A 6,830-nucleotide genomic window follows, 5' to 3' on the forward strand; every position below is an offset into this window, starting at 1 on the left:
CAAGCCAGCCACACAAGCCCAGCCCCTCATGTCACCGCTGTTGCCCCAGTGCCTGTCCCTCACCTCCACTACTGCTGTGTTGGGTGGGGTTGGTGCCTATGACCAGCCAGAAATGGGCTGAGCTTCATTAATGGACAGGTTGGCTCAGGATGGGGTGCAAAAAATGCCTAAAAACAGACAGCTGCTGCATGACAGCCTCACTGGTGGTCTCTGAAAGCCAGAAGTGAGGGGAAGTCTTCCCAATCTCCCAGTGAGGAGAAACTAGGTGTGTTACTTCACCGTTGCTGCTATAAAAAATTTTCCACAAACTTAGGAATTTAAAACAACACAAATTTAATGCCATATAGTCCTGGAAGTCAGAAGTTCAAAACGAGTCTCATTGGGGTTAAAATCAAGGTGTGGGCAGGGCTGTGTTCTTTCTGGAGGATCTGGGGAGAATCCATTTCCTTGACTTTTCCAGCTTCCAGAAGCCACCTGAGTTCCTTGGCTCGTGGCCCCTTTCCAGCGATCACATCACGTCAATATCTCCTTCTGGGGCTGGCCCCGTGGCCGAGGGGTTAAGTTCGCGCGCTCCGCTGCAGGTGGCCCAGTGTTTCGTTGGTTCGAATCCTGGGTGTGGATATGGCACTGCTCGTCAAACCACACTGAGGCAGCGTCCCACATGCCACAACTAGAAGGACCCACAACGAAGAAGATACAACTATGTACCGGGGGGCTTTGGGGAGAAAAAGAAAAAAAAAAAAAATCTGCTTCTGTCGTCACAAGTCCTTCTCTGACTCTGACCCGCCTGCCACCCTCTTTCACTTATAAAGACGCTTATGATGAAATTGGGCCCACCCAGATAATCCAAGATCATCTTTCCATTTCAAAATCCTCAACTTAATGACATCTGCAATGTCCCTCTTGCCATGTACCATTATGCGCTCACAAGTTCCAGGCATTAGGACAGGAACATCTACGGGCGCCATTATTCTGCCCACCACACTTGGGCAGCACACTTGGCTATTATTTTGCATAGAAAGAGAAGTGACCCAAGGTGAGAATGTATTCAAACTCATTGACAGTGACAAAACACTTGGCTGCTGCTGGTCTGAGCCTGGAAAGATTCAAAGATTGGGAGCAAGGAGTTTGTGGAAGGGGCACGACTGTAAACAGACTTGTGGGAGTGACCATGAGTGTGAAGACTTTTGTATCCCATGCTGACGTCCACCAGAGAACACCATGGAAGAGGAAATAAACAACCCAGTAGACAAATGGCTTGACCAGTTGAAATCAGCATGCTTCTGCCTTTGGCCATTCAGTGAAGAGCCATGGCATGGCCGGCAGGATGTCGTGGGCTCCTACCCACCACGGCTGATCTAGTTATGGCAACTGCTGAAATCCAGCCTGACAGCACTGGAAACCATGACAGCACCAGAGCCCCCATTCTAGCACCATCCTGCGAGGAACCCAACTGGGCTCTTGGTGGGAAGGAGATTACATTGGATTTTTCCACCCTAAAAGGGGCAGTGATTTACCTTGACTCTCTCGACAACATATTCCAAGTGTGGATTTGCTCTTCCTGCCTTTTGGCCACTATCTTGGGGTTTATAGAACATCTGATGGACAGATATGGAATACCACATGGTATTGCCCCAGACCAAAGGACCCACTTCACAGCAAAGGAGGTGTGGTGTTGGGCACATGAGCCCACTGGGTCTACTCCTTACTGCTATATCCAGAAGCTGGCAGTCTGAGTGAGTGATGGAGTGGGCCTCTTGAAGATTCAGTTGAGGGACCAGGTGAGAGAAGATACCTATAAGGATGGGATTCCATCCTTTAGGGCATGGGATATACACTAAATCAATGACCATCGTAAATTGCTGTGTCCAATTGATCAAACGCATGGGTCTGGGAGCCAAGGGGTGGAAGCAGGAGTAGCCGCCTGACCTTCACTTTCAGGGATTCACTGGGAGAATGTGCACTTCTCCTCCAGAGGGAGACCACTTCCACCAGGGGACCCAGTAGGAGTTCCACTAAACTGTAAGCTATGGCTGTCACTGGTCACTTCAAGCTCTTTGTGCCAAGAGACCAGCAGGCAAGGAAAGGAGTCACCATCCTGGCGGGGGCAATGACCTTGGTCATCAGGAGCAGGTGAGGCTGCTATGGTGGGGGTGGGGGAATACATATGGCAGCCAGGTGACCCCTGGAGCAACTTGGTCCTCCCTTGCCCAGTTTTGATAGAAAATAGAGAAGTGCAGCAGTCACAGCCTGAAGAGGGCATGGTGACCCGGGGCTCAGACTCCTCAGGGATAAGGGTCTGGATCCTCCCGCCAGGTAAGCCACCAAGACCAGCAAAGGAGCTAGCAGAGGGAGAGGGGAATTTAGAATGGTAGTAGACGATGAGAATCAGTTGCGACCTCGAGATCAGCTCCAGGGGCAGGCTCTGATTCATCCCACTGACCTCCCTCCCATCAGTAACCCGGGGAAGGAGACGAGACAGAATCTTAGAGAAGATGCTTCCAGATGAGGTCAACTCACTGCGCAAGGCTAGTGGATGCACGTGACATGAGGGACAGACTGGGGCAGATGCCATGCCATGCAGATTCCCCAGGACAGTCCGGCTGCAGGTCCCAGCTACTAGTCTATCTCCTTTCTGGAATTGTCCAAAGCTGAATGGAGCTGCCTCCCTTGAGGTTACACGCTCTCCCACTGGTCCTACCATGGGGTTATGGGCCTCCACTGACTGCTTCATGGATATAGAGGCCCAGCCCCTGGCCTGGATTCAGGAGGTCCCTACAGGGCCCTGGGGAATTGTTTGAGTCCTCAGCTGCAACTGCCTGGCGTTCGGGTCTCCCCTGCCCCATCCTGCCTAATTCACTCCTTATGGGGGGCTGTTCCTGAGAGCACCCCTCCATCCCCACGCACAAACTTCTACCCTGGAGTCCGTGGCCAGGGAGCCTGACCGGAGGCCACCCCAAAGAGAAAACTGGGCAAGACAGCGCGGACGAGAAAGCAACTCAAACCAACACGATCTGGGATCTTGTAGCAACACGGTACAAAAACAAAAGTAGTTCAAAGCAGCTCAGTCTCCAGTAAACATGAGAAAGCACGAGAGAAAACCAGCAGGAGGCAAGACAGCAGCGCTGGGGGATGGCAAGCAGACAGACCCCCTGGCACCGACCAGGCCAGCCCAGCCACCGCGTACCTGTTCATGGGGACAGAGCACGTGGGTGGGTACATCAATGGTGGGGCAGAGCACGTCCAGGACGGCCGCTGGTCAAGCCTGCAATGAAAATAGCAATGTGGGGTCTCCCTTTTTCAGCAAGAGCTTTTTGTTTGCCTTACAATGAATGTTGTGAGAGTGGATATAAATGTTGTTTTCCTGTTTCTCCAGTTCATGTCATTTTTGTTTGTACAACATTGATCTGATTTGAAGGCTGGTGCGTCAGAAGGAAGGGAATACTGAGTTTGGTAAAAGCTCTGTTTCCGTGGATCAGAGCCCAACCCGATGGGCAAAGGGAAAGGAAAAAGAGTGGAGGTGTGTGTAGGCCAGGGGTGCTGGTGGGAGGGGAGGGGGCAAAGGCACCCACGGTGTCTGACCATCAAAATGATCACCAGTGTGGAATCCTGGACCAGCTGACATGGGAGTCAAAGATCTCTCGGGAGACGCAACGTCTGGGCATCCTTTGGTTTGTTTTTATTTTTTATCTTATCCAAAAGAATGTATGTTGTGTATACTGTGCTGAACAGTAGCTTGAGTTTCATAATTCACGTAGCCGAATTTACAGCTTATTTAAAAGGTGACAAAAATTTTAATCACATTTCCTCAAGTTCCCATTTGATTTGCCAGGAGAGATCAGATGTGACAATGGGACCTCGTGCCCCCAGACGCAGCATGACAGGTGTATGACGGGAGGGTCGGGCGGGGGTCTAGCCGGGCAGGGCAGTCCAGCCTGGGGTTATGGCTGTGACGGGAAAAGTGTGAGGCTGAAGGACATGAGCCGTGGGAGAGTGCTGGCAAGCGCAGAGAGGAAGGTGAGCCTGCGGAACATTTCTTTCTCCCATTTTCCGTTGGGCGGTGTTTCCCAGCATGACTGTTTCATACCTCACTTAATGTGATGACTGACATTCATTGACTCCTGGCTGTGTGCAAGACTCCATGCTAAGCCCATTTCATCCACCTTCTCATTTAATCCTCAAAACAATCTCCAAGACAACTCAACAACAAAAAAACAAACAACTCAATTCAAAAATGGGCAAAGGACTTGAATAGACATTCCTCCAAAGAAGATATACAAATGGCCACTGAGCACATGAGAAGATGTTCAATTCATTAGTTGTTAGGGAAATGCAAATCAAAAGCAGAATGAAATACCACCTCATATCCATTAGGATGGCTACTATTCAAAAAAGCCCCAGAAAATAACAAGGGTTGGTGAGGATGTGGAAAAATTGGACGTGGAGAACTTGTGTGTTGCTGGTGGGAACGTAAAATGGTGTAGCCACTGTGGAAAACAGGACAACAAGTTCTCAAAAAATTGAAAGTAGAATTACCATATGATCCAGCAATTCCACTTCTGGGTGTGTAGCCAAAAGAAGTGAAAGCAGGATCTTAAAGAGAGATTTGTGCACCCATGTTTACAGCAGCATTATTCACAATAGCCAAAAGGTGGAAGCAACCCAAGTGTCCATGGATGAATGGATAAGCAAAGTGTGTCTATCCATACAAGGGAATATTATTCAGCTTTAAAAAAGGAGGGAAATTCTGACACATGCTACACCAAGGATAAGCCTCGAGGACGTTACGCTAAGTGAAATTAGCCAGTCACAGACAGACAAATACTGTAAAGTCCACTTACATGAAGTACCTACAGTAGTCATATTCATAGAGACAGAAAGCAGAGTGGTGGTTGCCAGGGGCTGGGAGAGGGCAGAATGGGGAGTTAGTGTTTAATGGGGACAGAGTTTCAGTTTTGCAAGATGAAGAGTTCCGGAGGCGGGCTGCCCAACAATGTGAACTCACTTAACACTCCTGAACTGCACACTTAAAAATAGAGAAGGTGGTAAATTGTATGTTATGTGTATTTTACCACAATTTAAAATATTTTTAATTTTTAAAAAACAACCCCCAATGTAGTTCCCACTTTTAACCCTATTTTACAGAAGAGAATGCTGAGGCTCGAGAACATTTCCAGCATCATGCAGCTAGTCAATGGCAGAGCTGGGACTGGGGCTCGCTCCGGGGTCTGTGGTCTCAGAACCACACTGAACTCCCTCAAAGTTACTAGCTCTTGGCAGATTGGAACATTTCCCCTTGGATGGCCCCGCAAAAGGGAGAACATGCCTATTTCTGGGTCTTTATTGAGACAGAGGTCCAGTAAAGATGCGTTTCTCCAGGAAAAAATATCTGGCTAACAGTTTAGACATTATTCTTGTCCATTCTGTTTGTTCAATCGAAATAGATGAATTTTATATGTGCCCAACAGTTGTTATAAATTTAGGGCGGGTTATAGTAGGCATAATGCTAGCATTTAGAAATGGCTGGGCTGCATAGTGGAGTGGAGCCAGGCCCACCCCTGAGATTCTTGGGGGTCTGCATGCAGAAGGAGGATGGAATATTTTAAGAGTTGAAGCAATTGCTTTTATTGTAACTGCAATGAAATTTTACAAACAAACCAAACACAATTCAGCTTGCTGGGACTTAATCGGCTCTTAGCAAATGCTGAGTGCATTCAGCTTGTCTTGTCTTGACGCTCTCTTTGCAAACGTGGACCTGGGCGGTGTACAAGAGCCAAGCCTGGTGTCCGCATGGCGCCCGCAACCACCAAGGACAGAGGCTTTCACACCCGGCTCCGAACCAACCGGGGGTTACGCCCTCAGGATATTCCCATTGTCCACTTTTGACTTTGTGTTTGAAGAGAGGTTTGAATTATGATTGAGAAAAAGGAAACCAGAGTCTTGGAAATTCTCCAAAAAGAAGGAAGGCGAGCCATGGCTGAACTTCCTTCCCACCTGCTGAGCGCCCGCCACTTCTCTTAAAGACGGGCGGCTCTGCGGGAGCCGCCTTTCAGGCCTCCTGTGCAAAGGCAACAAAGGCTTCATCGGCTGCAAGGCGGTTACTGAAAATGGGTCAGTCTTTTGATGCCAGTCCCTGGTGATAGGCGCACACGCACGCACACACACGCACCCCACGCACCACACACACACATACACTGGGCCGTGCAGCTGGAGGCCCAGAGCCACAGGGGCAGACAGGGCTCTTCTGGGTATCCCTCAGCCTTGGCCTGAGCACCCTCCGAAGACCCGGAGGGACGATTCTCACGGTAGAGTCTCCACCAGCAACCTGCAGTGCGTCCCCTTATTGGCCAGCGAAGGCTGTCTTAGAGGACAGGCCATCGCTGGAGTAACAGAAATGTGGCCTGAAGTCTTGATGACCTGAATACTGAGGGGGAGGGCGGAGAAGTTGGGATAAAGGAGCAAAAAGAAAAACAGCCTTGGATAGGATGAGGTGAGGCTCGTCCTTGGAAAAAAGGAAATGGTTCTTATCCTGAGGGAGTTCCAAATGGATCTGGAGAACACTCCTAAACCTAGAGCCAAGGTGACAGGAACTTGGTCCCTGAGAATAAAAAACTTCCATTCCCCAGATGCAGATGCCATCAAAAGCTGCCTGAAAGGGGCAGTTGGGTGATGAGCTCTGAGTCTTAGGAGAACTCTGGAGTGCTGAGCGGGGCCAAGGGAGAGGAGGGCAAGAATGGAGGTCAATGACCAGAGAGGGGGACGTGGGTACACAGTGTCCCCGTCACGGACACCGCACAGAGTGAGAGCTGGGAACACATAGATTCTTCCAT

Source organism: Equus quagga, chromosome 17 (genome assembly GCF_021613505.1).
Source record: "Equus quagga isolate Etosha38 chromosome 17, UCLA_HA_Equagga_1.0, whole genome shotgun sequence".
Taxonomy (NCBI): Eukaryota; Metazoa; Chordata; class Mammalia; order Perissodactyla; family Equidae; genus Equus; species Equus quagga.